Source organism: Furipterus horrens, unplaced genomic scaffold (assembly GCF_987537825.1).
Source record: "Furipterus horrens unplaced genomic scaffold, mFurHor1.1.pri manual_scaffold_6, whole genome shotgun sequence".
In the NCBI taxonomy this organism is placed as follows: Eukaryota; Metazoa; Chordata; class Mammalia; order Chiroptera; family Furipteridae; genus Furipterus; species Furipterus horrens.
In genome coordinates this window covers 61507291-61522713 of record NW_028327176.1, presented here as the reverse complement: position 1 = coordinate 61522713, position 15423 = coordinate 61507291, and the positions used below count along the sequence as shown (strand labels likewise).

The 15423-nt window shown below is 38.7% G+C and overlaps 1 protein-coding gene across 2 annotated transcripts in view; it reads right to left on the bottom strand.

Annotated features, from left to right (window-relative positions):
* Positions 1-15423, bottom strand: part of CTNNA2 (catenin alpha 2) — a 1309400-nt gene that overhangs the window by 390875 nt on the left and 903102 nt on the right. The window lies entirely within an intron of this gene.

Sequence of the window (15423 nt, the reverse complement as noted above, 5' to 3'; positions counted from 1 at the left end):
AGTAGAAAAGCAGTCCCATTCATATTAAGACAGTGTACAAAACTGTAAATAAAATGTGTACAGTGAATTGTCTTTTAGACAACTAGATTTGTCCTTTTATTTCTCCATCTCTATAGAAAGAATTTGTATTTCTTATTGCAAGCCAGTCTCTATTGTGTCTTCTCTTGTAGTGTCTTCCCCATGAACAGCGTAAGTTTGGAGCACCAGTTTGATTATTATGTTTATTACAATTTTTAATAAATTGAATAGGTAGAATCATATATAAAAAAAAAAAAGAATTATATAAGGCCTATTCAAATCCCAAATTCAAACTTTGGCCTATCTGGGGCCAGCTGTGTAATTTGGTCAGTTACTTACCCTTTTGAAATCTCTGCTCTTGCTTCCTTAAGAGAGATGGAACAACTACTGCTTAGCATCAGTGGAAGTCTTAAAAGGACAATCTTTAGACTATACCCTTCCTCTTAAAAGCATATTAGAAAAGAAGATTCAAATTAAACAAAATTTTGACTATTAAAGAGTAAGCATATAAAGCAAAACTAATTATCGATTTTCAAGTACATAGAGAAAATGGTAAACTAAAGAGGTCATGACTTTTCTTTAGTGACTCCAAATACACCTAATACCCTATAAACTAATGAAACTCAAAGGGAGACTTGTGGCTGGTAGAATGCCAGGTAACTAAAAGTCTGTTGTAAACAGCATCAACTCTTAATTATCCACCTGTACAGGAGTTGTACCTGGTTCTGCTCTAAATTAGCACCTGGCAAACTGCTACACATTACAAACACGTGGAGCTTTGAAAACCCACTATGACCAAACTGAACCCCATACTGACAGAACCAGGGTCTCTGACAGTAAAACCCAAAGATCAATCCATTTTTCAAAAACTCCCCAGATGATTCCAATGCACAGTCTTGTTGGGGAACCAGGGCTTTAACCAATCATTTTGAAAAACAAATACCTTAATGTGCTAATGAGTCACCTGAGGGTCTTGTTAAAATGTAGATTCTGATTCATTAGAGGTGGAGCAGGACTATGGAATCTACCATCCAAAATGCTCCTAAATAATGCTGATATTACTCTCCTAGGACCACACTTCTACTACCAAGTTCTAAATTGAAACAGTATTTATTCCTCAGCATCGAAATAGACACTGTTTGTTACTTATTTCCACTATGCAATATGAGCTCTAAGAGCTGACACCTCTTTATTAGCCGGCACACTCCCAACGCCAAAAAATTTTACCATGAAAAAATGAGCAAGAATCTGAAGCACATGATGAATTTCAAAGTCAAATATAAATGGATCAGGTCGGGTTATTCTTGTGACTGCCCCTCTCCTGTGGTACTGCCATTTGCAGGCACCTGGACCTCAAGCACACTCTCTACCCAGGGCAGCCCCAACCAACTTTTCTTAGAAATCTCTACACTTCTCCCAGGGCTTAAGCTGCTTTCTAGACATCTGGCATCAAGGAGGGCTTAGAGAAATAAAACCATAGACATAGAAGAGTGTGGGAAAGAGACTAGGTAATTACATGAAGGAACTAATGAACTATGTAATCCAACTTAGATTCAACTCCTCCCCAAGTCCTGTATGTCTGAAGTGAACAGCATTTATGATGTTGAGGCCATTTCTGACAGAAGGTGCCAGCACAGTAGAGGGCAGAGTGCTGAGTCAGCCGCTGCAGGATTCACTGATTGCTTTATAGCCCAGGCTTGGTTTATCTCTAGCAGGAAATATGAGTCCACTGATAGCAGAGACTATTTACTGTATCAGCTTCTCTGCAGCCTTTAATCAACCTGGGATCCCAGCATGTAAGTTCAGATCTTCAAATCCTTCTAGCAGAAACATGCTCTCCCATAAATTCTTAACTCACAGAGGCTGCTTTTCTTGGGAAGAGCTGAGGACAAGATTCTGCTATCACAGAACTTCTTGGCAGCAAATGTGCCATTTTCACTCCATGAGGGCACCTCCTTCAGGAAAGAATGCAGAACTTTAAAGGGAAAGGCAAGAATTAAAATGATTTCATGCCTGGCCCTTTACATAAGCTTCCTCCCAGTTATGATCTTGTAGTCATTTGCTCTTTAAATAAATTTTATCAAAATTTTATAAACCTTAGGAAGAGAGGAGAGAAAGGAAAAAGAGAGAAGTCAGGGTGGGGTAGGGGGTAAGGGTAGAAAGCTTCAAAGTTTTTTCCGAAGGTAACATTGACCTTTCTAAAACTATGCTGGCAAAATTAAGTCCCCAGCTGCAGAATCATTCAGGGAAACACATATAGTAGGGGTAGTAACAGTTACCAAGCAGACAATACTAGAATTGGTTTTGCATTTACCCCTTCTTCTAGGCCAGAGATGATTAACCAGGAGTCCTTGAGCAGGTAGAGTCTCTGAATGGATTTGAAGACACTCATTAACTTCAGAATTTAGGTTTGAGGGCATTTATTACCTGAGAATTTAGGTAACAAACTGTGGGTAGCGTTTTTTGTTTTTGTTTTTTTTCTGGGAAGAGTCTCCATAAGTTTTGCCAAATCTTAAAGCAGTTCATAGATCTATGAAGAAAAGGTTAAGAACTATTCTGTTATTCATTCATTTTATTTATTTATTTTTTATTTTGTTCCTACTATATGTCAGGCAGTGAACCAGGCTCTGAGAATAGAGCAGTGAACAAAACAGACAAATATCCATATCTCCTAAAAACTTACATTTCTGAGGGGGGAGGTATCAATAATTAAAAATAAGTAAACGAGATAGCATATCTGATGGCAATGAGTGTTACAATGAAAAATAAAGCAGAAAGGAAGAGCAGTGAAACCCAGTGTTTGGAAGTGTAAAGTCATATCGGCATTGTGGGCCTTACCAAGTAGTACCAAATTAGAAAGACTAAAGGGGTGAGGGGGATATGCCTGAAACACAGAGCTTTCCAGATACAAGTGTCTTCAGATACAAACAACCCTGATGCAGGAGCAAACTGACAAGTTTGAAGAATGGCAAGGAGGCCACCGTGCCATGAGCTGAGTGAAGAGAGAGCAGAAAACAAGATCAGAGAGAAAAGGGAGAGGGGTCCCCTGTGACAGCTGTAGATCATTGTAATGATTCGGCTTTTACAGTAGATAAGGTGGAAAGCCACTGGAGGTTTTCAAGAAGAGTGATTCACTCTGACTTTGATTGTTTAAGGATCCCCTTGGCTGTTGTGTTGAGATTAGACTTGGAGAATGGATGGCAAAGGCAGAAGTAGGGAGAGCCATTGGGTTTTTTTCTAAAAATTCAGAGGAAACCTGATGGTGATGGGAGATAGTGAGAAGCAGTTAGTTCCTAGATATATTTTCACTTTAGAACTAACAGAATTTGTTAATGGGTTCTATATGGGATGTAAAAGGAGAGAATACCAACATTTCTGAAATAAAATACTAGGAGAATGGAGAGGCTTTTGCTGGATGAGGAAAGATGAGGAAAGATGAGGAGTAGAAGGCTGATTAAGATTTCAGTTTTGGGGAGAAACAAGATGGCGGAGGAGTAAGTGGAAGCTACACTAACTTCCTCCTAGAACTAGTCTGGATTTACAATGTAATTTTGGAGAAATCATCTGGAATAACGAACCGAACACCAGCTGGAGAGAAGTCTTATAACCACGGAGAGACAGAAAAGGCCGCTACATCACAACGTGACCGGTAGGGAGTGCGGAGACGTGGAAGGGCTGGCTGGGCTCCCACGGGTGGCAGCTGAAAGGGCTGAGAAACAGCTCAGCAGCCGGGGATTCCCCCTGAGAAGGGCAGGGTCTAAACCCCCAGCTGGGCTTCCCAGCCTACAGCGACAGAGTGGAAAGTAAAATAGTATCAGCTGTGAAAAGCGAAAAGCCACAGGCTTTCTTGCTAGCCGGAGAGAAACAGCAGGAGAAAAAGAGCTCTTAAGTGGATCACATACGAAAATATTTTGGCCACCACTTACCCTGGGCTCAAGCAGAGGGAAGGCAGAGAGGACTGGAGACACTTGGGGAGAATTTGGCACGGTGGCTTTGAGGGGAGAACTGGAGGAGCAGCTGACTGGGTCCCAGTGCTGACTCATCCCCAGTACTGCGGGTAGACCATTCCCCTCCAAGTGGCGTCAGCCTGAGGGGAAGCAAAAGCCCTGCCTACAGGAATTAAGCTGCCACACCCACAGTCCTTAAGCCTGACAGCTAATCACAGATTGAATAGATTAACAATCAAAGAAGACAGACAACAGCAGTAGATCCCTGGAAGTCTCCAACAGGCTGCCTAGGGCCAGACTGGTACATGATCTGACGCCACCAGAGGCAGATCCAGGAAGTGCAGATCATTCCAAGAAGCACCAACAAACAATAGGAGTCAAAAAAATGGGGAGACAGAGAAACAACCTCCCATCAAAAGGAAAGGTAGAATCCCCAGAAAGAGTGCTAAATGAAATAGAGGGGAGCGAACTATCAGATATGGAATTCAAAACATGGATTATGGAGAAGCTGAATGAGCTCAGCGGAAACTTCAAAGAACTCTAGAAAAACTACAAGGAACTCACAGAAAATTACGTGAGCATGAAAAAGGACATAGAAGCTATCAATAAGAGCCAGGAGGAAATGAAAAATACGATCTCTGAATTGAAGAACACAGTAGAAGGAATTAAAAGCAGGCTAGAGGAAGCAGAAGATCGGATCAGCGAGCTGGAGGACAACCTACACAAAAACTCCCAGACAATGCAACAAAATGAAAAAAGACTGAACAAGACTGAAGAGGTTCTAAGACAGCTGCAGGACAACATGAAACGTAATAATATCCGTATCATAGGAATTCCAGAAGGAGAAGAAGAAGAGCAAGGGATAGAAAACCTCTTTGAAAAACTAATGACAGAAAACTTTCCTAACATGACGAGAGAAAGAGTCACGCAAGTCCAGGAAGCACAGAGGGTCCCAATGAAGATGAACCCCAACAGGCCCACTTCAAGACACATCATAATTAAAATGCCAACATTCAAAGACAAAGAGAGAATCCTAAAAGCAGCAAGAGAGAAACAACTAATAACATACAAGGGAGCTCCAATAAGGCTATCATCAGATTTCTCAGCAGAAACACTAGAAGCCAGAAGGGAATGGCAAAAAATATTCCAAGCAATGAAAAACAAAGGCCTACAACCAAGAATACTCTACCCAGCAAGGCTTTCATTCAAAATGGAAGGTGAAATAAGGAGTTTCCAAGACAAAAGAAGGCTAAAAGAATACATCTCCACCAAACCAGCATTGCAAGAGATGCTAAAGGGTCTGCTTTAAGAAGATGAAGAAACAGAGAGACAGAGAGGAACACGAGTACAAAGGGGGAAAATGACAATGAATAAGTACTGAAAGAAAGAAGGAACTTCTACCATTTGCAACAACATGATTGGAACTAGAGAGAATTATGCTTAGCGAAATAAGCCAGTCAACAAAAGAAAATTACCTTATGCTGTCACCTGTTACAGGAAACTAATGAACAACACAAACAAATGAGCAAAATTGAACCAGAGGTATGTAAACAAGGAATAAACTAACAGTAACAAAGGGGGAGATGGGAGGGAGAGAAGGGGTAAGAAGGGGAAGGGTCTAGTCAAAGAACATGTATGAATGACCCATGGACATGGACAACTGGGTGGGGACTGACTGTGGGGGGGGGCAGGGTGCAGGGAAGCAAGAGGGGGAAAAAAAAAGTGAGACAACTGTAGTGGAAAAACAAACAAACAGAAAATTTTTTAGTGGGGGGGGAATAAAAATATAAAGAATAGAAATGCAAGTTCAGTGAATATTAGAAGGACAAGGATTTTCCTTCCGATAAGACAGTCCTACAGATTTAGAGACTTGTATGTGGGTTATGTTACATAAATTAACATGTGTTTTCTGTTTTCAAAGGGCATAAGCCTACAATCTCATTACCTGAGTGATTATCTGTATGCATAGGCCTCACTTAATCCTGTCTGCATTGCTGCCTCCTGAGACTCAATGGTTTGGCTGAACTAAGTGGCTGGGTTGGTGAAGAACGGGGTGGTCTGTGGGCTTCACTTTAAAACTGGTTTCTCTTTTCTATCCTAATGGCTTGGACAGAAAAAGCCCAGAGGCCTGAGATGGGGGAAACCTAAAATATTTCCCTCAGTCCAAAATAAGTATAATGGGCAAAAGGGTTTTGGACAGGTGAGATGTACCTGGCACACCTTCCTCCAAAGAAGCCCTTCTTTTCCCTAATGTGGGACATTGAAAAATTAATACCTGTCTTTTGTCATCTAGTGGTTACGGATTAAATGATGTCCTTTAACCCTGTTGCCCCCAGAATACAACAAGGATGCCAGCCTGTCAAACCAAGCATGCCGTTGTCCAGAGACAGCCAACCAACCTGGAGTCTGCACGATCCTTCCCCTTGTGGGAAGGCCACCCTCCCCTCCACATCCCCACTCTTATTAGGGATTTCTTGACCCACGGGTAGGTAGGACGACGACCATGTCCAGCTTGAAGCAGCTAGAGGAGCTCGAGACCTTCATCCATTGTCCTTTATAAGATTGTAAAGGGTCTTAAGTCTGAGAGGGAGGAATTGTTATTTTTTATTGTTAAAATATTTAACTAATTAATTAATTAATTTTAAAAAAAGAAGAAGAAGAATATATGAAAGGGTGAGGCGGGAGAGCTTGTATGTACGACCCATGGGCATGGACTTGGAGAGGGGATTGTTGGGGAAGGGGGGTGCTGGGCGGAGGGGAGCAAAGGGGAAAAAAGATTGGAACTATTTTAACAATATAATCAATAAAATATACTTAAAAAAAGAAAAGATTTCAGTTTTGGAAATGTTAAATGTGAGACACCAATGAAATATCTGAGTGTGAGTGTTGGATACAGGAGTGTGGAGCTCAAGGGGAAGGTTTCAGTTGAAGATGTAGATGTGGGAGTATCCATATAGTATTTAAGAACTAACCCTCAATAAGGACAGTAAGGGAGTGGATGTAGATGCAAGTAAAGGTCCAAAGACTGAGGCCTGGAGCACTTCAAAATGAAGACATCAGGGAGATGAGGAGGACCCGATAAAGTCTCTAGGAAGTGCTCAGTGAGGGGAGAGAAAACCAGGAGCTTGTGGAGTTCTGGAAGCCAAGTGAGAAAAGTTTTTCAAGGAAAAGAAAGCGATCAAGTGTGCCAAGCCCAGAATAGCGAGTAAGAAGTGGGCAAGGAGTTACCTACTGGCCCTGGCACTGTGGTGCCTGTTCATGACCTTGACAAAAGCAGATTGGGGAAGAAAGTACATCATAGAAGAGTGATTGGGGAAGCTTTGAGAGAGAATGAAAATGGAAAACGTAACTAAAATAAAAATAACACTGGAAATGACAACAAACTCACAACTATCAATAACTGAACCTAAAAAGTAAAAACAAACTGAACAAACAACCAGAACAGGAACAAAATCATAGGTATTGAAACCATGTGGAGGGTTATCAGCTGAAGAGAGAGAAATGGGGAAATGGGCAGGGATTAAGAAGCATAATTGGTAGGAAAAGAATAGACAGGGAGAAGTTAAGAATAATATAGGAAAGGGTGAAGCCAAAGAACTTACATGCATAACCCATGGACATGAACTAAGGGGGATGAGATTGCTGGAGGGAAGGGGGCTACTGGGCAGAGGGGAGCAAAGGGAAAAGAAATTGGGACAACTGTAACAGCATAATCAATAAAATATACTTTAAAAATAAATAAATAAATAAAACACTGGAAACAATTCCTCTTTTAGGGAATTTTGTGATCAAAAGGACAGAGAAATAAGAAAGTAGCTGGAAGAAATGGAGGTTAAATATGTATATGTGTGTGTGTGTGTGTGTCTGTGTGTTAGTGTGTGTGTGTGAGAGAGAGAGAAAAATTTAGAACATGTTTTTATGATGCTGGGAATGCTCCCACAAAAATATTGTTTAAATTTCTTCAAAGACCTATATTTATTTCTTTTTGACTTTTGTGTGATTTATTTTTAGCTAAAGTACAAATTGCTAAAGAATAACATCACTGCCTACACTTTGGGTAATTCATTTTATTGGTTCAAAACACTTGTAGGTTCAACTCCTATTTTTCTTTTAAATGATAGTGTAAATATGGTAAACTTGCTTTAACCTTGTATTTTTTTATCTTCAATCCATAGGCTGAGATGATCTAAGAAATAATAACAGACACATATTTCTTGGCAACTCATAAAAGGAATGTTCTGGAGACAAGAGACACAAAACAAGAGGATGATCAAACTTCCCAGTTATACAATCATTTTTATTATTTTTCTCTGTAGACTTAGAATGCTAGCGATTTTTCAGGTGTTCCTTTCTTGAAAGTCATCAGATGTAAAAATACAAAGTTGATAAAAAGGCATACACAAACTCAAATTAATACTTGGATGATCTATACAGAACACCCATTCTTGCCCTGATCCAATGGACACCATTAATAAAGATCACAAGTTCAGCTATGCCAAAAAAATATTTTAAAAGTACAAATTCTAGGATGTGATTTAGGATTATGGGTTGAATCATATCCTCCCAAAAGATGTTGAATTCCTAACTGCCAGTACACTTAAAGGTGGCTTTATTAATCATGCTAAGATCAGATCATTAGGGTGGGCCCTAATTCAATATGATTGGCTCTTGTAAAAAGGGAAAATTCGGATACAGAGACAGACATGTATAGAAGGAAGATGATGTGAAGACACAGAGGGAAGTAACATCTATAAGCCAAGAGACATCATGGGCTATTGGAGCTGGAAGAGAATAAAACGAATTCTCCTTCACAGCCCTCAGGAGGAACCAGTCCTGCCAAAGGCTTGGTCTTGGATATCTAACCTCCAGAACCATGACAGCATAAATTTCTATTATTTAAACCATTCATTTTGTTGTGCTTTGTTATGGTAGCTCTAGAAACAAATACACTCTGCAAATGCAGCTTATTGTACGTTTTTCTTAAGACATTAACTAGGTAAATAAAATACACAAACAAAAAACACAGGGCTCTGCAGTTTTTTATTAATTTGACATTTTATACAAAAGGAAAAAATAGAAGAATTTTATGGGGCAGTTGATTTTTCCAGGTGGATTAAGCATGGCATTTGCTTGAAAATGAACTATTTATATAAGCAGGAAAAAAATCCAAACTTTTAAAATAAAAGTTAACATTATATTTCAACTGTTAATTTCAATATCACCATTACTGCTTGCTCATTGGCAAAGGCAATTTGGCAGTATTGTCAATTAGCTCTTACAGCACTAGTCTAGTTTATTTGTAAGGAGAGCTGACTTCAAGTTCTAGTTCACTGAGTTCATCAAAGTGCAAAAGAGAATTGTAGTGCTTGGAGACTTAATTTTAGATATATTTATTTTTTTATTGTCTGGGTGGCCCAACTCCAGGAGGTACCATTTGTTGATTTTTTATTAAGTATAAAGATATAACTCACATGCCAGTGTTGTGCAACTGCCAGCACAACTGAACTTTAGAAACTTTTTATATCCTCAAAAGAAATAGCAGTCACTCTCCATTTCTCCCCTTGCCCCAGCCAATAGGCAACTGTTAATATACTTCCTATCTATACATGTGTCTCTTCTGTATATTTCATTTACATGGAATCATACAACATGTGGTCCTTCATGATGAGCTTCTTTCACTGAGCATAATGTTTTCAAGGTTCATCCATGTTGTACCTTGCATCAGTACTTCATTCTGTTTTATTGCCAAATAATCTTCCATCACATAGTTACCACATTTGGATATCTATGCATCAGTTATGTCCATATGTTTTCATTTCTCTTGGATTATTCCTAGAAGTGAAATACTGGGTCATATGGAAACTATATTTAGCAATTTGACAAACTACCAAACTATTTTCCAAAGTAGCTGCATGATTTTACTTTCCCATCAGCGATAAATGAAGGTTCCAATTTCTTCACTTGTTATTGTCCATGGTTTTGATTATAGTTATCCTAGTGGATGTGAAGTAACAACTTGCTGTGGTTTTGATTTATATTTTTCTAATAGCTAGTGATGAAAGCATGTTTTTATGTGTTTATCTGCTATTTGCAACTCTTCTTGGACAAATGTCTATTCAAATTTGTGGTACTAAAGAAGAAAAAAAAAGGGTTTCCTCTTAAACTCTTGGCACACAGCTACTACACCTTGGAATCTCTAAGGTGGTGAGTGTCCTCTGTATGCTAATGAGGTGACTGGTAGCTGGGAGTCCCTAAATAGCTTCATGATAGGGGTTGACCCAAGAAAGACCAAGGCAATATTAGATTATTGAATTTTTCAATCTGACCTCTGAAAATTGAGAGCAGAGAGGGGCTGAAGGTTGTGTTGCCAGTTATTTAATTAATCATTGTTATGTCATGTAACCTCCATAACAATCGCTAAACACTGGAATTCAGAGAGCTCTGAGCTGGTGTACACAGCCATGTGCCAGGTAGGCGCTACCCCAACTTACATAAGGATAGAAGCTCAGGACTCTGGGAAATTTTCCTATGAACATCTTCATCTGGCTGTTCATTTGTATTTTTTATAGTAAACTTGTAAATATAAGTAATATGACTTCTTAAATTCTGTGAACCATGCTAGCAAATATGAGGAGGGGGTTGTGGGAACCCTCAATTTATAGGTGATTGGTCAGAAGTATGAGTGGTTCAAGACTTGTGATTGGTACCTGAAGTGGGGCAGTCTCATGGAACTCAGCCTTTTAAACTGTGGGATGATATAATACTAACTCCAGGTAGAAAGTATCAGAATTGAATTGAATTGTTGGAAACCTATTTGGTGTCAGAAAGTTGGAGAATGGGCTGTTGGTATTGGAAAACATGCCACAAATTCTTTGCCAATTTTATAATTATGCCATTTGTCTTACCATGATTGAGTTTGAAACAATTCTTTAATACATTAGGTAAAAGTCTATGATCAGACACATGATATGCAAATATTTTCTTCCCATGGTTGTGTTCATGTTCTCGATGGCATCACTTGAAGCTTAAACATTTTAAATTTTGATGAGGTTCCATTTATCTATTTATTCTTTTGTCCCATACACTTTTGGTAAAATCTAAGAAGCCGTTTCCTAACCCAAAGTGATCAAGATTTACTTCTATGTTTTTCCTATAATTTTTACAGTTTTAACTTTTACATGTAAGTCTATGATTCATTTTGAGTTAATTTCACATATGGTGTAAGGTAGCAATCTATTGATAATTTTAAAACTTTTCTATTTAGCTTCTAAATTATTACTAATCAAAAAAAAAAAAAAGTCAAATAACTGTAGTAACTTGGTTCCCAAATCCTGTATCCAACTGTCAGCAAGATCTATCAGATATGCCAGTTTCATGTCCTGCACCAGAGATAGAATGAGAACCTAAGCTTGAGGTCAGGAAACTGGGATGTACTCTCTACTGCATGGCTAAAGGGCTATATATCACCTTGATATATTTAACTAATCTTTTTTTAAGCAGAAAAGAAACCTTATTTCTATCAAATTAGAATGTATAAATAATCTTCAAGCAAGATAAACAAAATAGTCAATAACATAATTAACAGTTATAAGAGCATTTATGGATTAGTTTTAGACACTTCGAGTTAAGCACATACACCCCAATCAAGAGGGCCAAAAGATTTCACACTGAGGAAAAGCACTGACTCATCATAAACACATGGCTTCTGGGAAAGTGTATATTCAACTACTGATACTGGTTCTCTTTTGTGAGAAGTAAAATGAGAAAAGATCTAATTGTCCTCTTCCAGTGGAGAACTATGAAGATCAAAGAAAATTATGAATATGAAACCCTTTGAAAAGTGAACCATTGTAAAATTGGATATTCACAATAATCAGAGTTTTGCCAAAGGCCTTTCTTAAAACCATAAAGCTGCAGGTAGCTAAGTGACAAGGTGACTCCACTGGAAGTTATATCTCAACTGGTTTTTCTCAGCATGACACACAGAGGAGCAGGTTCAATTCCTTCCTTCCCTAGGAGATGACGATGTGAAACCAGGCTTGAGAATCATAGGTTGTACTGACCTAGCGACAGGACTGCTCTGTGGATTACAATTATTATCCATACCCATAAAGAATCTAGCAAATACTGACAGGTATAGCCTGATTTTAACTGATAAAGATTGTATGAAACAGATTAACCTTGTCAGCCAAAAGAAGAAAAAGACCCTCCCCCAAAAAATCTTATTCATTTTCCCTTAAATTACTTGTGTGCTTGATGAAAAACCACCATACATGTTGTCAGCACAATATTGACAAGAAAATACATTAATAACTTGGTAGTTCCCCAATGTGAAGGCATCATCCTTAGTTAATAAAGTCTTAAAAATCAGTTCCCCAAGGATGCAAGAGTCACTAAAAATCATGCTGATAGGCAACATTGAGATCAAACATCTTAGGCCTACTCCAACCCAGACAATCTCCCTCAGCTCAAATTCATATGTTGTCTGATTTTGATTCTTACTGGTTGGTTTCTAACACTTTCCTCTCATGTCCTTTCTAAGATTCCCTGAAGACAGCATCTGGCTTTATTCTTCTTTTCCATCTCCAGTGGTATCTAACCCATGGCAGGTATTTTTAAACAGTTGGAGCCAACTAGCTGAAGGAGCAGGTAAAAACCCACCTCACTGAACATCACATCAGGTTATAAAGGGAAATATAAACTTATTTTGGAGGGAATTACTTCTAAAACACGTTGAAAAAGGTAATTCTAGTTTTTGCTACAGAACAAGGGTAATATTTGCCAAGGTGTTCACATCAAATTATGTAGAATACATTTGCGGAGTTGCATTATGGTATTTTATTTTTTTCTTCTATGGTTGGGTCTATAAAAATATCCCCTCTTCCACCAATTTCCAATAAAAATCAAGTATTCTGTCTGCTGAAACCTATAATATAGTTTTCATTAATACTCTAGCTTACTGCCACCAAGTGATACCTCAGAGTTTCTGAATCATGTTCTGGGGGTGACAATCTGGCTGTAAAATATTTTATTCCTTGGCTTTGGTAAACAGAGTTGATTAGTGAAACTCAGTTGATGTATATAACATTTATATGCACACACACACATGCACATAGCTATGTTCTATTATTAGTGAAAGTGGTGTGTTTTTTGTAGATGTGCAAAAAATCTACCATATGTCAGCCTTAGCTCTCCCCATAGACAGACTTCCATGGAGATTTATCTCTCCAGCTACTACCACTCATTGTGCCATTCTGTTATAAAGTGCAGCTAAGTACTCATCAAAAACACACTAAAAATAGCCAGCCCTGATTGTAATCTGAGATAGAATGTGCATTCCTGTTAATGTTAATGTTCTGTTTCAGTTTTAATTTTTTTGTCCTTTGTTGTTCTTTTGCCTTTGGACCTTGCCCTATCCAAAAACTATACAGTCCCCCTCCCCTGCCTAGTGATTTGAATTCTCACCACAAGCGTAGCTCTTTCAAATCATTAGGAAAACCACTGGGACTGCAGTGAGTTGGCACCACTCACTTTCAGGGTTTTTATTAGGGAACGTGGACCTCCTTGGCAAAAAAAAAGAGTTGCTTCCACACCAGCAGGTGATGAATGCAAGTCTCTGGAACTGGCCAGGCTCGTATGCTGAGAGAGATGGATGAAATGTGTGCTTTTTAAACGCTGGGTCAGTATTGATGGACTTCGACCTAACACGACCACCACAGCATTTACATGGTGCTTCTATTGCCAGTAACTTGATTTTGTACTCACTGCTCTTCCATTCCTCATTTTCAACCATCTGCCTTGGCTAGAGGCCCAGCTACTTCTGAAATGTTCAGTTTTCTGTAAAATTGTTCTCTGGATCTCCCACAGAAAGACTTCCAGAATATTCCCTTTCATTTTTTCTCCCTCCTCTTTCTCTGCTGTAAAAGCAGGTTATAACCCCTTTCCAATTTTACTGTTGCCCATAAATTAAGTTCTATGAAGCCAACTGGAGAGCAGGCCTTTAGCTGCCTTTGGCTTGCTGCCGCCCTCTTTTCTGACCAACAGGTCTCCTATGGTGGGGAGAATTTGGTACTAGAAGGAGCCGCACTGAGTCCTCCTAGGATTTATCTCTCACCTTTTGGCATGAGGGGTTGACAGTAAACATGACTCAAGTTTCTCCCAGCTGGTAGTGCAGAGATCCCCATTATGCCTGGAGACAGCATTGAACCACTCTCTAACCACAATTTCAGTGACCAAAAGTCTCCCTATCATTCTTTGTCTTCTTGGTACAACCAGGAGGGGGATGGACGTGGTGTGTGTGTGTGTGTGTATGTGTGTGCGCATATGGACATGGCAGGAAGAGAGTGTGGAATACCATTTTTCAGCATCTGTTTCGCAATTTAAAAAAAAAAGGATTTTAATCAAATAGAGCATTCCTATTGCAGAAGAAAAAACTTGTGCCTTTTTTTTTTTTTTTTTTTTTTTGGTCCTTTTTTCTTATGGCCACTCCCCACCCAGTTGGAAATTCCCAGACTGTTTGCCTTTTTAAGATGCAGAGTGTAGGGATGGGAGCAGGTGCATGGGATGCATGAGGCTAGAATAAAGCTGACTCTTCTGTAAGGCTCTGTGACCTTCATGCACTTTGCCTGAATATCCCCACCCCTCTACCACTCCGGTGTATTTCTTTGATTCCAGGACTTCATCACTCATGAATTAAAATGAGCATAGAGACACCTCTTAGCAGCTACTTGAACACATCACCATATAAAACCTGATTTTAAAACTACATGATTTTTTTAATCCTTCTGCCTTTTCACCCAGCATCACAATCTCCCTGCCCTCTGACAGTTGTCAGTCTATTCTCTATCTATGAGTCTGTTTCTATTTTGGTTGGGATGGTAAACACATAATATGATATATAGATGATGTATTAGAGCATTGTACACCTGAAACCTGTATAATTTTATTAACCAATGTCACACCAATAAATTAAAAAATATTATAGTATAATGATGTGATAGGACTTTAGTCTATTTCCTATAAAACTTTTAAAAATAAGTACATCTTCTAGAGAAAATGATTTTTAAATGATTAAGCAAAATGCAATGTATTTCAAAATCTTTGAAATGGAAAAAAAAAGAAAATCCAATTCATGTTCATGTTTCTTGTCACTATGTGTAAATTTTACATAAAAAATAATGGTAAACAAATATCAAACTCAAATAATGATCTGCATGCTGAAGTTTTCAGGGGTGAAGTATACTGATTTTTGCCACTTACTTTCAAATGCTCCAAAAATAGGATGAATAGGTAAGTGATAAAGCAAATACAACAACATGGGTAAAACTAAGGTAGTTGGTATATAGGTGCTTGCTGTACAATTTTTTAAAATTTTTCTGTAGGTCAAAGAGTTTTTGTAATAAAATGCAGGTGTAGGAGTGGGAGGCATAGCACTTGGGATTGGGAGATTTGAATCCAC